Consider the following 19,516-nt stretch of genomic DNA (forward strand, 5'->3'; position numbering starts at 1 on the left):
TCATCTGATTATTTATGTGAAAATGCAGCCCAGGTGCTTGAGAACATCAACACTGGGTTCCCTCAGTACCCTGGCAATACTTGGGCATGGTCCATGATTTAGTGTTGTGTCAGTTTGAGTTCTAACTTGAAAACAATTTATTTTAGCACAGTAGATACATGTTCAGTTACTTTAGCACAAATGGTGGGGAATAAGTTATAAAGGTATTGGAATCCTGCTTGAGGTAGGTACCCACATCCTCAGAAACACAGACTGGGAGAAAAGGACAAGTCTGTGTCTTTTTTTCAATTCTGATGTAAGCAGACTAATGGTGGTCATGGTGGTGCATCCTGGCACCAGGAATGCTTGAGGTGAAGCATTCACCTTAGCTGAGGTGAAGCTACAGCTATAGGTACACACACTTTACCCCACCCAGGGGTGTTAAGAGGATGGCTGCATTTTAAGCGTACCTCAAGGTTGCTCATGGGGACAGATATGTGTGTGCTAATAGCACTGCCTGAACATGCATCTGCATTTCAGACCATGCTAATGCAAGCACGTACTGATGTGCTCCAAGCTGAGCCTGCCCAAATCTGAAGGCGGGTGCCCCCAGCCCACATGAGATGCTGTTACACTTCAAGTTGGATGCTCTCGATAAAACTGTGTCCCCTCACTTCCTACGTTCATTCACTTGTCAAGAGCAGACTTGTTTTAATGCTGTGGATTCTAAATTTTCTCTGATGTAATTATTGTTTGACACTGCAGCCTTTTCAAGCACCTTACGTAAGGAAAAAGAGAGAATTAAATATGAGAAGCTCAGAAATAAAACTATTAAAAGGAGACAGAAGCTTTGTGAGCAGCAGGAATGATGTGGTGCCTCTGGGAGAGGGTACATGGAGCCAAAGGAGATGTTCTGCTTTTAGGCAGTCCCTTTTATTGTATTTCAGTGAAGTTCTGTACTCTTTTCTGAAGTTCTTAGGTGCAGTGCTTTTATAAATGAGTCTGTTCTTTTTCTCTTTGCTCTTGCAAAAACCGCGACTTCCATACCATTTCCCAAGCCAATCTTCTTGAACAGACTGAAGCCAAAATTTCCCTTCCCTAATTAACCTGGAATGGTTTTTGAAGAAGTTTTAGCCGCAGAGAACATCAAATTTAGCTCTTAGCCTGGAGCCAAGCTCTGGGCTAAAGAACACATGTCATTTTAGGAATTCATGCAGATGCACCTTGACATCTGGGATGTAATATGTCGCCTGCACACTTCCCTGGTGAGATAACGAGCAGTAGTGGGCACTGCTGATGCTGCAGGTGGAGGGCAAAAGGTTTTTCCCATTCATTCCAACACTTTTGTCCAAGCTATGTAACTAATTGCAGGAGACTTTTTTGACAAATGCAAGCCTCTTCTGTTGATATTTGTCCACGTGTAACTCAGTCACCTCATTTTCCCCTCCGGGTTGATTTGTCAGAGAGTTGCTGGAGTATTTCCTAAGTTATGACCCCATATAGGATGGGGTTTCCATTAATTTGTTGTTTACCTCAGCTAACTCCAATGTCATGTGAAAGGGCAGCCAAAAATGAGTAACACATAAGTTTTTATGCTGTGATTTTGGGACCTTAATAGAGCCTGGTTTACACATGCCTGGTGAGGAATACATGCTGAAATTCAGGTATGGAGAGTGGGGCTGGAAGGGATCCTGTGCCTCAAGTCAGGATTGGCCAAGTTGCTCTCTCTGCAATGACTGTAAAAAAACTGGCAGACTGAATTAGGCAAGAACAGATGAATATGCAGAGAATGTCTCATTTACATCAGGTCCCTTTATGACTTCATGGTTTGGGTACTCAGCATCTGAGGCATCAGTACCACAGCACTGCAATCCTTGATGTGTTCTTGAGCTTTCTGTTCTGCACAGCTGTGACTCATTTTCTCTGTGCTGGTGCTGTTTGGAAGATGCATGGAACAGGAACAGGGAGAGATGAGCCCATGATGGTATCTTTCACAGAATCTAATTCAGACAGAACAAAGGTAAAGTCTTGCTGAACTACATGTGCATCCTGTCCAGAACATCTTTAAGAATAATTGAATGTGGGTAGTTGGTTACTTTGAAATGCTGAACCAACATAATTCACTCCTGACATCTCCTTATGAGCCCATTCAGAATCAAAGCAGAAACAACGATATAAGGCCTGGATACTTTGAACCTTCAAGATTAATTTTTTGAGAAAACGTCTATTGTCCAAGAAGTATTTGTGGAAAATAACTGGGAGAGTAATTTAGACTAGCAATAGCTTATGAAAAATTATAAACATCTGGAACACCATTCCCGAGCAGGAGCAAGTAGGCAAATCTGTTATTTTCTATGACTTACTACTTTAGCTCTGGTAACTGCATTGCTTTCAGTTTGATGGGGGTTTTGTTAGTTTTTGTGAAAGAACTTACTCAACAAAGAAAACCCATTTTCCCTCTGGGATAAATAACCTCCTGTAATTGCACAACTCCATTGGTTTTTAATCGAGTCTGTGTGCCCACAGTAAGTGATCTTTGGTTTTCTGGCCAAACACCAGTATTTGCAAGCTTCGTGGAAAACCTCTCCACTTGAGCTACAGAGCACCACAAGGTTTGTAGTTCCACAGGGGTTGACTTGAGCCAACAAGCAGCAGGGCATCATGTCAAATTCTGCAGAGTATAAGCTTTCACCCCTCTCAATACAACATATATTTTCTAGCCATTCTGTGAAGAAAAGCTTCTGAATACACAGTGAGGCTGGCTTGGTTTCCTGAACTGCCTCTCAAGAGGGAGGAAAGACAGGAAGCAAGAGTGATCTTCTATGTTTGCTTGCCTGTTTATTCTTAAACCTATTGAGGACCAGTTAAATAGTAATGCTACCCTGTTCAGCTCTTCTTTTTGTCAATGAACTCCAGCTACTCTTAAAATGTGGTAGTTTACAGTCACATGGGGGACATTAATAGTGTATTTAAAGTCTAACAGAGTCCTAAGGGCTTCCTCATTAATTTCTACATGAACACAACACAGGAGCTTTGTTGCTATAAGCCGCATGAAGTTTCCCCCCAAGCCTATTGCACAAGGTGGAGCCAAGCTGTCATCTCGTGCTTAACCTGAGATGACCCTGGTAGGACTGCCAGACATTTGGGTCTTGGTGCTCCTGTGGGAGCACAACCCACATGCTGAACTGCTCTCATAGCAGAGAAAGGGCATAAGAGGAGCACGGAGGAGAACCCTGTCCTACTCTTCCTCTTTTCCAACTGCTTTCTAAAGCGATGATGTAGAGATTATTTTTGCCCCCTCATCAGAAATATGGAGCAGCTTTGGCCTGAAATCCCTTAAAGTGTCATTTTTACTCTACCTTGCTCATAACTTCAAGGTTTTGGATTTTCTGGTTTCTCTTAATTACCAATCAGCCACTCTCCAGCTGCAGTATTAATGTGTGGGATGGAGTTGCCTCCAGTGGCTATTTAAATTAAACACAGACCTACTGAATAGACACCAAGTGCCAGAAGATCTCTTTCGGATTGAGAAAAGGCGAGAAACTGCTTTCCAGTTAACATTGCCAATGTGTTTCTGAAGCAAAGGATGACAGCTTTCTGACTTCATGACATTATTGTCTTTCTCTTGCAGAACATGTATTCTGAAAGCCTGTAGCCATGTCATCTTCAAACTGACATTTCATGGGGATACTGCAAGCAAGGTACAGCCAGCCTGGCTTTGGGATTGCATAGGAGACATCCAAGAGAGTACATGTAATTCAGCTGATATTACAACCCCCTAGAGGCAAGGCTGACTCCAGACCTAGCCAGTGCTCTGTGCAGGTTTGCAGGTAATGCCAACCAACCTCATGGATAATGCACAGCCATGGCAGACCCTGGGAAGCATCTGCTTGAGGCCGTGTTTTTAAATACGGACAGGTTTTGCCAGTGACCCCATTGGATATGTGTCAGCTTGAACCAGGCAAGGGAAGCTGAGCTGTTCCCACACCAGTGCCTCTGTACACCGTACATGGAGATTGTCTGAAGGTTTAGCAGCAGTGGTGCAAGGACAAGCCTGTGTCTCATTGTCCCATGCCTTGTCCAAGCCTCCCTGCAGCAGCACAAACGCCAGCCAGCAGGTTTGTGCTCAGGCTGGCCACTGGTCCCTTTGCACAGTTTGTTTATGTGGCCCCCTCCCAGCTCAGCAGGATGGATCAGCACAGCTCCTCACATGGCACTGGAGGCTGATTTATGGTGAGCGCAGGGAGGCTTGGAAGCTTGGTGGGGGTTGTGGCTGGGAGAGAGTGGTCCCTAGGGAGAGCAGTAGACACATTGTGCAGCCCTTGCTGTTCTGGGCCAGCATCTTCTTTCCTTGCCTGTGCTGGAAGGATGCCACAGGCCAGGAAGCATCAGTCAAACCTGCTCTCTCACATGTCCATACCACTCCCTCCATGCATGTGTTAAACCCTCACAGGAACAAAATTCCACCACTTCAGTCATCTCTCGGGCTGCCAATTCAAGTAGTGTTTCCCAGCCTGGACCCAAAGGGTTAAGGTGGGTTGTTAACTTCAAAGCTGGGCTCCATGGGCACTGTGGGGATCTGAGCAGTGTGGGTCATGGACGTCCTTGTGGGCAGGTCCCTTCTCTCCATTCTGTGAAGAGCAGATGTGGCATAAAAACTTCCTTTTGGGCAGGGCATGATTAATCTTTGGTTCTTAGAGGATGACAAATATATTATATTCGCCGACATGCACACGCATTCTCTTCTGCTGATGGGTGACCCCTGTCTTAATGCCAAGCGTGTGAGATTCAGCTCTGTAAACGAAGAGGAGAGCTTTGCAAGCTCATTAATGCTTTGAAGTTGCTCATTAGGAGCAGATTCCTCGGGAGCTGGCGAGCGCAACACCCTCTGTGAGCATGACTTCATTTGATATTAATGTGGGTGCTGCAGCTGGAGGCATCCAGGGATGCTGTGCCGTGATTCTGCACACACAGACCCGCACAGCAGATTGCTGTGGCTGTAATGAAAAGGGTAAAAGGGATGCATGGGGTTCTTCCTTGCTTCTAATACCTGTGAATTATCTCTGGAGACCAGAGTGACCCCTCTAGATCGAGGAGCTCTATGTCACTCTATTTTGAGACCTGGAAACATCCCTTTTTCTGGCCAATGTCTCTCACCTTTCCATCATCCAATCAGAAGCCCTCCAAACAGCTCAGCTCCCCCAGGGCACAGTCATAAGTAGCCCCTGGAAAAGTAAGGAGGGGATTGCTCTCATCTTGAAGCAGGGTAGGACCAGGACAGCCTGGCCGAGTGTATCTACAGCAGACAGAATTCTCTGGTGAAAGGGTCTGGCAGGATTTTTCTGTGTGTTAGCATCTCTGTGTGAAGGTGCTGGCCTGGTAAGAGTGAGGGTGGCTGAAATCAGAGGCAGAAATTATCAGACTACTGTGGCTTAAGGGCTAAAGGCCTCCTGCACATGTGTATTTGGGGGTTGTGGGTTTGAATCCCATGAAATTCAATAGAGGTGTTTGGGGTTTTTTCTTTTCCCTAGATGAGGGAAAAAAAGCTGTACCTCACCCCAAAGGAAAAATAAAAACCCTCCTGCAGCACTGTCTTTCCCAGCTAAATGCCCTAGTAGAGTCCCATATATGGACAGGAGGGGGTGAGGGTGAGACCTGGGCTGCAAGGCCAGGGCTTTAAACATGTGCTGTGTCTGGCTGAGAGCTGTCAGGCTGCCAGAGCTGCTGCCTTCCCCTGAGAACCCAGCAGGGCCAGGCTGAGACTCTCTGGAGACGTCCCTCCTGCACCAGAGCCCCTGTCAGTGTCATCACCAGTAGCTATGGTCTTTGCACAAGGATCTAGGGTGGCACATGGGGTTGTACCACCCTCCACGGCCCATGAGACCTGCTGTCTCCCAGTGAGATGTCCCACCAGCTACTGGGGACATTAAAGAAAGCAGTGAGGAGGGAATGGTGTTGCTGGGCTTGGGAAGTGTCTTGGGGGTGGGACCTCGAGGGCTTGGTGAGATGTGTGTCCTCAGGGGAGGAGGTGGTGGGCCCGGGGAGAGCCCACAGCCCACCAGGATGGCCGAGTGGTGAAGGCGTTGGACTTAAGATCCAATGGGCACATGCCCGCGTGGGTTCGAACCCCACTTCTGGTAGGAACCTCCTTTTCCTCCGGGTCCAAAATTCCCACCCCAGCTTTTGAAGCATCAGATGAGAACAGGGGTGGGAGCTCTGAGCCCTGTCCCTGGGAACGAGGCCATTCAATGCCCAGCATGAGGGCCCTGGTGGGACTGGGCCACCCTACCATCCAGGCTGAATGTGTACAGAGACATGACCCAGTCCCTCTGGCACACAGGGAGTGGATCTCATCTTTCATGCAGGGAGTGCTGAGACCGTCCGTGGGCTTGAATCCCACATGCTCCCAAAATAGCAACTTGTTTTTCCCATGGTAGAAATAGAAAAACCTGACTACCCAGAAGGGGGAAAAAAAAAGGTGTTGAGCGCTAAACAGCTCGGGCAAGTCACAAGTGGAAACTAGTGCAAACAAGTGGGTTCAGGGGGATGGGCTTGGGGTTTGTGGTTTGTTCCTATTACCAGCTCTGCTCCGTGACCCCAGACCCATTTCTTGGCTCACCTAAAGCAACATTTGGCACTCTCTGAGGGGATTGGCAGTGTCACAACTCCCTGGAGGAAGCCAGCATGGCAGGAAGGGGTTCCTGATTCTGCTGGTTAGATTTGGGAAATATATGAGGAGCTGAGAGCTGCTCCTCTGTTGCATAGTGTCACTTATGCCGTAGTCTGTCTTGGGTTCGTGCCTACAAATGCTCGTGAGACTTTCGTTCCCTTCCTTGTGTGCATGGATGGGCATCAGATATTTCCCTCAGTAGAGGGTTAGGCTGCTGGACTCACAGAGATGCTGTCAGGTTTTCATTTGGCTGCTTCACTCCAGCCCGAGGCCAATCGGAAATGTCCTACTGCTGGGACATGATTTGAAGTGATGGTGTTAATTTGGTTAATTAGGATTCCTGGGTAGTGTGCGCTTCTTGCAAATCAGCTTACCATTGTAGTATCACTGCAAAGAGTTATTTGCTGGGGCATGGGGTTATGTATGAATTTATGATTATGATGTAGGACCATTAATTTCATGTTTGTGGCAGATGATACAGCTCAATTAAAAGTTGCACGTTAGGATCTTTGGCTCTCTCTCTGATACATGAGAATCAGACGGTGGCCTGCAGGAAGGTCTTACAGAGCCTGTATGAGTGGCCATATAACAAATGGGGCATGACCCAGAGGAGAGGACATAGGAGGAATTACTCTGCTCCTCTCCTATTTGACTAGTGTCGTGAGGAAAATTTTGTGCACATCCACTAGACCTGGCTTGTTGCAACTAAACTCAGTCATTAAGTGATGCAGAGAATGACAAACACACCGTTGAGAGTATCCCAGAGGGTCTCAGCAGCACTGAGGATCAAGTTTTTTGCCTCTGGTGGCTTGGAGTCAAACTACTGTTTAGTTCATGTGTCAAAGGCATTTGGTGGCCCCGATGAGTTTAAAGCTGAAATCTCCTCATTTGAGCTTCTTTGTTGATCCATATTCTCACAAAGCTTGTGTTTTTACTGTCCCAGGGGTATGGGTTCTGGTCTGTTCCAGATCCCTCGAGGGTGCTGTTCCATGTTGCAGAACTATTGGGCAGACAGAGCATCATTTGAGGGTATGAGGAGCTGAATGACCAGCCTTTGTATGGCACAGCCTGCTGGAGTGTACGGATGGCTGGGGCCAAATGTTAATTTGAGTCAGGACTGAGATCAAATGGCAGATCCCTGTAAGAACGTGGGGCTGGAGATTTGGGGATTGAAATAGCAATGAGTCCAGTGGCCAGGGTAGGTGAAGGCTGTGGGGACTGATAAGTGAACTGCCTTCTACCAGGCCACAGCTTTCCTCTGTCTCACCCCACATCCTCCAAGTGTTTGTCAGAGCTAAAAAGGGCAGCTTGTCTGATAGCCATTTCCACATATCACATTTATTAATGATTATTAATGGTTATTAATGGTTACTGCAGGTTAAATATCAATAGTTTATTGCATATATATTTGTTATAGATTAACTATGCAGTATGCACATCAGTTATGTTGTGGTTAAAAGTAAGCCCCAGTGAAAGGTTTTTAATAATGAATTTGTGTTCAAGTAGTGTATAATAAGGATCTTTAGCAATCTTACTCTCAATTTCACATGACAGTTTTATGTTCAATAAATACCCAGAGATTATTAAAAACATATTTATCAAAGATTAACAGTGATGAAATAGATACAAATCTAAGCTGTTAAGCTCAATACACATACTTATAATAATCAATTCCCATATTAAAACACAATAACGGCCTTGTTTAATCTAAATGAAATGGGATATTTTTGGTTCTTTGTAAGTCTGTCTTTGGCTGTGTGCTCCTGCTTGCAGATCTCAGATTAGATCCTGGGACATTTGTACTTAAAATAAATCAAGTACTCAGCTAAAAACAAAGCAGTCCTAGAATAACACAGGCTGTTTCAGGAGCAGGGAACCAGAGCTTCAAAGGATGTAGGTCAAAGTCAGTCCACAGGCACCAGAGCAGTATAGCTTGCTTCAGCTCTGTATTGCTGAGAAATCCCTATATCCAGTCTAACCTATAGATTAGACCTATACCTATACCACCACCTCCAGCCACTCTTCCAGGATTGGGAATCTGGAGCAGCAACTCTCCACTTCACAGTCACAGATGCACCCATACTGTTTTGGGTACAGAAAAGTACCACCTGCCTTGTATCCTGTTATTATCTAGCACTTGGAGGCAGAATGCTAAAATGAGCTAACAGTTTAGGACATAAACAAAATGTTATTGTTTTACTCTTGTAATGCTGCTGTTGTAATTGGTGGGTAACAAGAGCTGGTACCTCTGCCTCTACCTGCACCTGTCTGCAGGTGCTGTGACCTCTGCCCCAGACACTCATGCTTTGTGAAAAATGGACTGTCTGGATATATTATGGAGCATCAGTGGCCTTTAGACCACAAGAGGATTCAGAATCTTGAGCTCTTCTGACAACACACTGGAAGCCCCACAAGGCATCCCCCAGCTGGCCTGGATCCAGTGCCCTGCCCCAGCATTTGCTGCTGGTTTAATCTGTGTTTGGGTTTGCACTTGTACGTCAGTGGAACTAAGTGCCAAATCTAGGTGAGGATGCAAATCATAGGCACTTGAATTTGAGGGAGACACTGTGTGTCTAAAACACATGAGCTGTGTCATGACACAAGGGGGCTGTGGGGGTTGTTGACCCTGTAATGTATTGAGGGGTATCTGACTCTTGCAATGGCAGGATCTCAGAAAACAGCCTGAGAGGGACAGACAATTCCCCCTCTGCTGCTCAGCAGTATCTCAAGTATGCAGTGATTTTACATCTTCCAACCATCTGTTGATTTCCTTTCCTTAGGAGTTTGAAAGCCAGGCGCAGGCACTGCTTTAGGGGATGCTACTTCTTCATGTCAAGTGCTATGGAGCAGTTCTGTAGGATCAGGTGTATGCATGGGGCTGCCAAGGAAACCCTTCAAAGGCAGGGCAGAGTCAGCACATCATGAAGGCAGCTGGGCAGCCCTTTGGAGCTGGACAGACCTGTTGGAGAGATGATAGTTGAGAAGAAGTAGGGAGCTTTGGGCCTGTATCAGCCACCTGGTCTATGGAGACACACACACGTGTGTTTATGTGCATATCTATCTGTCTGTATCTATCTCCTGGTATGTGAGTCTCATCTGTGCTTGTGGCACCAGTATATGGTGCAAGTGTCTGGCTTTGAGGGATGTGTTTGTCTCAAAAGCTGGCCTGTGACAACCAAGGAAGGTCCTTCTGTGCTTAGCTGGGTGAGGACAATACATTTCATCACACAATATCACAGAATATTCTGAGTTGGAAGGGACCCACAAGGATCATCAAGTCCAACTCTTGGCCCATACAGTCAATGGCCCATACAGGGATCAAATCCACAGCCTTGGTGTTATTAGCACCATGCTCTCTGTCATCATATTTTGGCAAGGTTTGGTATGCATGATGCTTCCAGTGACCATCTGTGTCAAGAGTCCCTGAATTCACTTTTTATCTGATCTGGGGATGTGTGATCTGAGCAGCTTAGAGGCTTTGTGTGTTCCCAATGCAATCTCACACATAAGAGCAGTTATATCTCTTTACTCCTTGAGAGAGTTTGTCTCCTGCATGTGTTCCTCATCCAAACCTGCCTGGTGGAGGATGCTTAACTGGTAGGGGGGAGTTTCACATCTTAGCAGTGGGCTGCAATTACAGAGGTGACCAGAGAAAAAAGACAAGCAGGCATGCACCACTGCCTTTAATAGAAGGCAATGATTCTTCTGGGCTCCAGAGTAATAGGAGAGATCTGGTTTTAATAAATTAGCAGCCTACAAGTAACAATCTCAAGCAATTAAACACTGGAATGAAGGTGAGCACCATGAAATGTATTCTGGAGCCGACAAGGGGGTGGAAAAGACAATTTCTGAGCAGTGGAGAAGGCAAAAATATAATAAAAATTCCCCAGAGAGCATAGGAAAGCTCTGCTCCCTCTCTCATTTCTATTGTGCATGCATGTGGATGTCTTGTCTTGCTACCCATCACCCCTCCTTCATCACTGACTCCCAGAGACCTGATTTGAAGCCTCCCTGAACTCATCCAAGTCTCCATCATCATCATCACCCTTGTGCCTGCTCTAACCCATGTAGGTAAGGAAATCCCCCTGGTGAAGAGAGGATGATTGGTGGGAGACATGGGAAGTAGCTGGGAGTATGAGGATAGCTAGGAGCTGAGGAGGGGAACGAATAAATATGAAATAAAACTGTTAAGTTCCCTGTCTTACATTAATAGCCTGTATGGAATCCTCTTTGCCATAGAATTCAATTTATTTCCATTTAAAGGCTGTTCTTCTCAATCAATGCAGCCAATAAATAGCTGCTGATGGCCATGACCCCCTGGGCTGAGGGAAGAATTTATCTTCTGAGCCAATTAAAGGAATTGAACAATTCCTTTTAATAACACTATGGGATTTTAATACAAGAAAAAAAACCAAAAAACCCAAAAGCCCAACAGGAGGGGAAAAGAAATCCTCCCCCTGAGCCTTGCAGAGAAGGGTCAGGCAGGTTCTGCCAGGGGTCAGGATTAGATGCTTTAACTTGTCTTGTGAAACTGGAAGGGGAAATACAGCGCTGCCTATGAAAGCACTAGGAATGCTTTTCTTTTCTGGTGTCTTAAAAAAACCCAAACAACCAGAAATCAAAAACCATAGTGGCAAATTATGTTCCCTTGTTTACAGAGCTGTAAGGGTTTGGGAGGGATTAGTGAGCCCCTCCAGTACGGTGGGAGAGATCAGCTGGTCAGGCCAGCTGTGACACCTCTGGCATTGCTGCGATGGGCAGGATGCCCCTCCACGAGTGGGGATTTATCCGGATGCCCTGTGGGTATAAGGACAGTGGCACCCAGGGCAGCTGGGCCTTTCATCTCAGGCATTTCCACACTTTCAGGGGTAAGGGCTGGCCTCTCCATGGCTTTTTTTCTGAGACTCCTATTACTTTTTTCTTAATGGCAAAAATCCTCACTGATACACTTCAGTCCTGTGGGGTCACCCTGTGAGACTTGTGGGTTCCCACAGCTGGTATTGGAGCCAGTGCTTGGTCAAGAGAGCATTTGTGCCTTGTAAGACAGACAGGTGTGAAGGAGGTGGCAAGGGAAGCAGAACAGATACCTATTGAATTTTCACACAGCTACATAACCCCAAATGGCAGTGGGTCTTCTCCACTCCATCACTCTCCTGTCAATGAAATCCCATGACTCCTGTTGGCATCGGATGAGAGCATCTGTCAAACACACAAGTCTCCTTCGAACACTCCTGTGCAGTAGGGAAGTCTCTTATCTCCATTTTCCAGATGGCAAGCAGAGGCACAGAGAGGTTAATTGACTTGCCCAAAGTCAGTGCAGGAGGTCTATATGTGATGCCAGATCCCTTGAATCCCTGTCTTCTGGCTTAATCATAAGACCATCCATCTTCATCCTCTTTCCTCTCAGGATTCCCCAGCATCTGTGATGGCTTAGGCACTCATGTTGCCAAACTGCAGGTGGAGACAGAGCTGGGAGATGGGCATTTTTGGCAATATTTCTCAACCCCGTTTCCCAATAGGAAATCAATTTTGATCTTGAAAGTTTAGGGTTTTTTTAAACTCCAATCTGCTTTATGAGCTGCAAGATAAATGTACTTGAGTGTTTGCTGTTTGGGGAAGCGTTTCAGAGATGCCGAGGCAAAAAGACATTTCATAACTGCTTTGACAGAGAAAGGACCTCTTTCCTGGGCTTGAATGCACTGCCCACGTCAAAATGATAAGCAGATTGAACCCGCAGGTAGAAAAGAAACAGTGACCTTTATTTTCAAGTGATCACCTGGTAATAGATCCTGCTGGACTCTGGAGATTTGTCCTTGACAGCCATTCCCCATCTGTTCAGCAGGTCTGTGCATGCAGGGCCATTGAGAAGTGTGGCAGGGCGTGAACATTTCCATCACAATGTCTTTTGTTTCAGAAGTGTGAATGGAAAAAGTGGAGAGTCCTGAGATAGTCGTTGAGGAAGGTGGAGCATGTGTTAAGTTCCCTCTGAGACTCAGAAGTATATCACAACTGTGAGTCCCCCTCTTTCAATTTGCAGGTTTTCTGCAACATCCCTGCTCTTTCTTCTTCCTCTTCCGTTTTCATTTTTTATTAATTACCTGGTGACAATTTTCCCAGAGGACTCTATTTTTCCATTAATTATTAGGAGAACTACAGGGGAAACTTAAGAGCTGTTGGAGGGCTCGCTTTGAGAACATCAGGTTGGGTGCATTTCCTAATGCCTACATGTGTAGCTTTTTGTCATTCTCCTTGCACAGGAGGCTAAATGACCTGCCTGGGATGCAGAAGAACTTTTTTTTATTGCAGTATAGCACACTGAGAAAGGAAACTTTATTTAAGTGCTGATTTGTTGGCCCTGGAGACCAACGTACTGCTCGGGCAGAATCGATCAGTGTGTTCTGCGTATGATTTATTATCATGTCTTGTGTAGCAGAACTCACAGACAGAAACCAGTGCCAGCGTGGGACTGTGCTGCACGTGCATCACTCTTTTCTACAGCTGAAGGTTTAGATATGGCAAGAGAAGGATTAACACTGGGCTGAAATCTCAGGTCCAAATGGTGTCTTGTCCCCAGTGCAAACAAGTAATGGAGGTGGAGGAAGAACTTCTGCTTTTTCTCTACTTCTAAAGCCATGGCCTTTAGAGTTGTCCCTTCTACAGTCCCCACAGTATACTGAGATTTATGGGAATGTCTTGAAAGAAAACCAGGAAGCTCAGTGTTAAAACTGAAAACTCCTTGGTGTGGCATATCTGATATTCAACTTCTGTTTGACAGAATACAAGTGTTTTTATGATGTTGATCTGTGAACCCACTTCTGCAGCTTACTGTAGGATATCTCATATTTAAGTACTTCTGTATAATTAGAAGAGTGTTCTCCATACATGAGCAAGCTTTGGAACAAGCCAAGAGCAGATAGAATTTCCCTCAGAAAATTCTGACCAGACTTGCAGCATCCTGCATGTGCTCAATAAGAGATATCAGTAAATACAGCCTCAAAGCTGTATGGGCACATGGAGCAGAGCTCAGCATCACCTGCTCCTTTCAGAAGCTGAATGAAAAAGGGTGTAAATGTAATGGATTTCTGGGTTTTAATTTAAGGACTTTAAGTTGCACCAATAGTTGGCACCAGCCTTCCCATGCTAACTTTGTCCTCCAGCTTGTGCTTGACTTTCCACACAGGGCATCCCTGCTCAAACCCATACAAGCACATCTGTGAGGACTCCTCCTGGAGGTCTCTGCCCAGGCGTTGCAGGGTGGTAGCACTTTATTACGTGGCAAGTCCCATGCTGTTTTACAACGTCGTTTCTATGGTTACCCACCACCCTCCATAACCTACAGAGCCTGTGAAGAGGCAGGATTGCATTTTGCAGCAGCAAGACCTGTCATGTACAGTGACGAGCACAATACCTGATGAAGAGTGAAGCCCTGACCCACAGCTTGGTCCTGGTTGTGATGCTGCTGCCTTGGGAGCTGCCCCTTGTGCTGGGAAGTGCCGGGAGTCAGAGGTGGGCAAATGGGGGAGACCTCATCAAGCCTTGGGTAGTTGCTGTGCCACTCCCAACCACCCAAGTTCTCACCTTCATGTCAACAACCAGCTGGAATCTGGCATTTGTTGGAGATCATTGCAAGGGTGGGACGGGGAAGAGTGGCTACAGCAATGGGAGATTTTTTGCTAGGAAATGCCCCATAATGACTAACATGGCCCTATTTGGCCCCAAAGGTTTTCTGGAATAAAGTTACAAACGGTGTATAATTGGATTTGGCCTGCAACAGTCTTTTCTTCCCAGACTACTGAGTGGAATGCATTTCTATTTCATTATCTGGGGTAGTTTGTTTTAAAGGGGTCTGAGGAGGATGTTCTAATAAATTTTTATGGAAGGACCAAGGAGTTATCTGGATAACACGACCGCTATAGAGAATGAAATTTGTTAAGAATAAATATTTGACAGAACTCTTTATAGTGCTTAGTTGTCTGTCTAGTTGGACCAGATCATGCCCACAAATCCATTACTGTAATGTGATATTTGCTTGCTGGTAAACCTGCCAAATATGTGTATGTGCAAGAACGCTATCCAAAAGAGTTAAGACAACTCACAAAAAGAAGAGATTTGGAATGTCTCAAAGTGAAGAAGATTAAAACTTTATTTCCCTAGGGAGAAGATTTGTTTTCATTATAAAAATAATATAAAAAAATCAAGTCCCCTGTACCAAAAATTATTCATCCTAAACCATAGGGTGTTTTAAGGGGACGCCCTTCCCCTCCAACTATATCAGAAATTAACAGTTTTGACAACTTATTTTCCACCAGTTCCAAGTAATGCACGGGGGTCCTTGAAGTGCCTGTGGATGACAAATTGGAGATCAGTCTGAAACAGTATATTACTGCAAATACAATTGCCTGCTTCCATGGAGGCAAATTGTGCTACGGGAATGAAATAGCTCTTCCCTGTGTGGTTCTGATCTGTCCTCAAACCCAATCACATTCTTGGTCCTGGCCACCACAAGGTGACCAGATAACGGGACCTAGAAGGAAGCTAAAAGAAGAGCAACCAGACCACCCTTCTGCCTTCTGATCGCTAAATGATCAGATGTTTGGAAAAAATGATTTACGTAGGAAGTCTCAAGCCACTAAATAAGGCTATGAGATGACAACCTGTACTTCTGCATATGAAAAAAAAAAGCCTAAAATTATCTGAAGGGTGTAAACATGACGGAGAGACCTGCGGTATCAAAGGGACAGCACAGAGAACTTGGCTCAGAGCTGGCAGCTTTCCTTGCTTTCTTTACTGTTTGGAGCAGTGGATGGAAGATACCTGAGAGGCAGAGCATCATCATCATGACAATATTTCACTTAAGCTGGTCCCTTTGTGACTTGATTTGTCACATCCTACTCCAGCCTGTAACTGGCATCAGGTTTTCTTCCACTGAAATACTGACTCGAAACAAAACAAAGCAACAAAATATTTTCCCCTCCTCTTAAATGTGGTGACCCCCAACACCACGGGGCAAACCCCAGCCTGCTGAAATCAAAAGAGCTTTTCCCATGGGGCTGTAAAAGCTGCTCTCACCTGCCAAATGTCATCTGTCCTTGTAGGCTCTCCCTTCCTTCTGAAGTAATGAGGCAACATATGGATTATCATTACCAGACCCCAAGACTGTAAAGAAATTTTTATATATTTCATATAGCTCTCTCTAGATGTATGGTTGGATTCTCAGCTGATGGGAAGCCACGCTGATTCATGGCAGCCGAAGACACAGCCTCTTGTGTTTTGTCTTGCCTTCTCATCTCATTGAACTTTCCAAGGATCTAAATTAATGTAAGGGAAATATGACCTTGCCTCAGTGAATTGTTTTGGAGGCTAATGTGCTGAGCGATTTATGGGCAAAGAGGGTTTTTTTTCCCTCGTTTTTTAATAAAAAGTGCTTTCATTCAGCAGCTCTGATGGAAAGCCTGTGAGGACCCACGATAAGTATGTAACCGGAACAGACTCATATTAGCTATCACTGTTACAAATCTATTAGTCCCACACATTAGAGCATGTGCTGGACCTGATGAGCTACACTAGTGGGAACATGAGTCATTTTGTGAAATAGATGTAGCTTGCAAATCTTTTAGACTGTTATCCAATTCCTTTTCTTTCAGTTTAATTAGGATATAAAACATGGCCTTAAGAGCTCGCACGAGTGGAGGGAACTCCATGTGAAGGATAGGGAGCCAGCTGCAAGGGTTTCCCAGCTGCTCTGCTGCTGAGCCTGTTGGCTTTTGCCTGCGAGGTGGTTTTGCTGTTCCCCCAGGGACTGATGGAGGGAATGTTTCTTGAAGCATTGCAGGAGGACAGAGCTGCTCTTACTCACTTGAGGGTGATTTGCACGAGGCGGGTTGGCCTCAGATTTTCTCACATCCCTTCCCTGCACTGCCAACACCCAGCATGCTGGGAGATGCTGGGCTGTCTCCCAGCTGTCAGAGCTGCTCGTGCTGGCGGGACACCCAGCACCCGCTGGGCCTGAGCCAGGGCCCAGCAGAGATGTTGAAGTGTGGAGGGGTCTGCCAACAGCTCCCTCACAGGGTAACACGGCGACAGCAGAGAGCAGCAACGAGGCAAATCAGATGGTGATTCTTTTCCAACCATATATGCAAAGCACCTATAATGAGTAGAGATGAGCCCCTGAGACCTGTGATACTGATGATGAATTAATATAAAATCAAACCATACACATTAAAGACAAGAGCATCCAGCCCCTCTCATAACTGATGCAGGACATGTTTCATCCAGAGCATATCTGCTATCATTGGCGCACTTTCTGTTCTTGAATTCATCTGTTCTGTACATTTGGGGACTGGCATGATTAGCATTTGGCTTTGTAGAATTCAGAACCTAATTCCTATGAGTTTTCATGTCTTCCTTTTTCTTGTTTTGATTCTTGTTTGTCCGTTTGTTAGTTTGTTTATCAACATATTTCCTGTTTGAAACAAAAATAACAGAGATGGGCACTTACTTTCTTCCTGGACAGATTCCTTTGGATACTGATTTATTTCTTTTTTTAAAGATGGACACCTGGTTTCCTTATAAATGAGTGTTGGCAGGCTGAGAAGCTTGGGGGGAGGAAGGGGACAAGGAGAAATGCATCTGTTTAGAACAAATGCAACACTGTTGGAAAGCTTTATAATATCATCCAAGATTGGCCTGATTGTCTGATGCTTTAAACATATGGTATGCTCCTATATATATTATGCATGAAAACTAGCTGCATGCACATAGCAGTCATTCTGCAATGCTTTACACAGAGCCTGCCAAATCCTGAACTTCTTATTCAAACCCAGCTTTCAGCGAAGACAATGAGCTTTTATCTAAGCCTCACTGCGTTTGGCATGCTTCATCCCTTCTCCCTTAATTTAATCTCAACTGGATGAGGATTTCAACATTTCATTCTTTGGCACTGAATGCCGACCTTCCTGCTCCCCAGGGCACACAAAGTTGGAGCTGGAAGCGTGTGGTGGTGTGGCAATGAAAGAAGTGCCACTGGGAAGGGAAAAAAGCCTCATCTGAGCGTGGTTAAGAGGCTCTGAGGCAATGCTGACATACCTGTCTCAGCTCTGACTCATGCCCACATGGCATAGATTGTCTTTGTCTAGGATCTCTAAGGCAGTTTTCCAGATCCACCTGGGCAGGGCAGGCACTGGGATGGACTAGGATAAGGGCTGAGGAAATGCTGTAGCAAGCCCTGTGGTTTCTGTCCTGCTCTGACACAGACTTTTTCTTCCCACTTAGCCTCAGTCTGAGAGAGTTTTCTTTTGTGGGGAGGAAAGCTGCTGCTCTGGGAGGACATTCACATCATCTTTGCACTGCTGGGCTGGTAAGAAGTTGAACCAGGGAGGGATATTGCAGCTATTCCATGTATTTCTTAGCTACCATCAGTGCCATGCTTGGCCCTGTACAGGGATACCTTTGGGGGGGGGGACATCTTTGGCTTTTTTTTTCTTTGAAGTTATTTAAAACTTATTTTAGAAGGGGGAGAACAAGTGTTTGTCCTACCAGGCAGCCCAGTGTCATCATGCATTTCCTTGCTGTGCTGAAGTGTTTACCCTTTACTGGAGGTGACAGACCAGAGGAGCTAACTGGCAAGTGGTTATTTTATAACTTGATATGTCTTGTATCTCTTTAAGTGGTAACACTCCCAAAATGCAAAGGGTGGAATTTTCCAGATGAAGAAAAGCAAAGGTGCTTCAAACCGTTTGGTCAGACACCACCTGTCATTGAAACAGAGCCTCTTGTTGCACAGCAAGACGTCATCATCCTGTCAGATAGTTTCTGAGGGCTGGAGGCATCCAGAAAATAATGTGGAAGGTTTTGCAAGAGTCCCTCTGCCATTAGCTCTGCAACAGAAATTTTCCAGCAGTATGTAGTCTGTGACAGGTGTAATTATGCCTAATGCACTGTCGAAACTTTGCAGTTTTGAGGAACTTAATGTCAGTCTGATCCCTGTCCACCCACGGCTTTATCAGAGAGGGTCTGAAAATGGCCAAGGCTTCTTTTAAGTTGGCAATAGTTGGAAGGCTGCAGGAATTCTAGGAATTTAATTAGAGAGATTATCCTTCCCTTTTTCTTTCATTTTTAGCACTGCACAAGGCAATCTGTTTTTTTATGTCTTTGAATTTAATTTTCTTCCCCGCCCAAAATGTTATTGAAATCTCCTGGGCTCTGTTATTTGAGGAATTCCTGTCCTCTTCTTCCTGCCAATACAATCTGTGGCCCTGCTACACTGCTGCCAAAATCCTAAGCAATTAGACCCCAAAGGATGATTCAAATTCAGATTTAATCTTGGGCAAAGAGAAGCCTTTAGATCAAACAACCCCACTACCGTGCAGAGCAAAGACTCTGAATGCACCACATCGCAACGATCATTAGAGGAGCAGATCTGAAGTTTAACACTCACGTATATGAGTGACGGATAAACATCACTTTCCTAAAAAAAGCACTTTTTCATGCCCTTTAATCCACCCAGAATTTAACAACTGGGTGCTGACTGAGACACAGCTTGACTGGGGAGAGATGAAGGGACAGAGAGGAAGCTTAACACACAGCCAGCTCAAAGAAAATGCCTTTAATGCTGCCTATCTCAGAAGCTTTGAAGAAGAAGCCCTTGTGTCCGTGGTGGTTCTCTGTGGCAACTTTTTGGCATTAAACTTTGTGTAAGAGAATTATGAATTTCCCATATCATGTATGGAGATGGGATCCATTGTGCTAATTCCCACACTGTGGAGATTTAACATTCGCCACACTTCTTCCTGCAGATATACTGTGATGTGTCCTTTACAAGCTGCAGCTGAACTACATTGAAATCTTGACTGACACTTCTTATCTGAT

The 19,516-nt window shown here is 45.3% G+C and overlaps 1 non-coding gene across 1 annotated transcript; it reads left to right on the top strand.

Annotated features, from left to right (window-relative positions):
* The first annotated feature begins 6,036 nt into the window (after positions 1 to 6,036).
* TRNAL-UAA lies at positions 6,037 to 6,119 on the top strand. Its single transcript has one exon. It is a non-coding gene; the product is annotated as a tRNA-Leu (tRNA).
* The last annotated feature ends 13,397 nt before the right edge of the window (positions 6,120 to 19,516 follow it).

Source organism: Neopelma chrysocephalum, unplaced genomic scaffold (assembly GCF_003984885.1).
Source record: "Neopelma chrysocephalum unplaced genomic scaffold, ASM398488v2 Primary Assembly neopelma1_147, whole genome shotgun sequence".
In the NCBI taxonomy this organism is placed as follows: domain Eukaryota; kingdom Metazoa; phylum Chordata; class Aves; order Passeriformes; family Pipridae; genus Neopelma; species Neopelma chrysocephalum.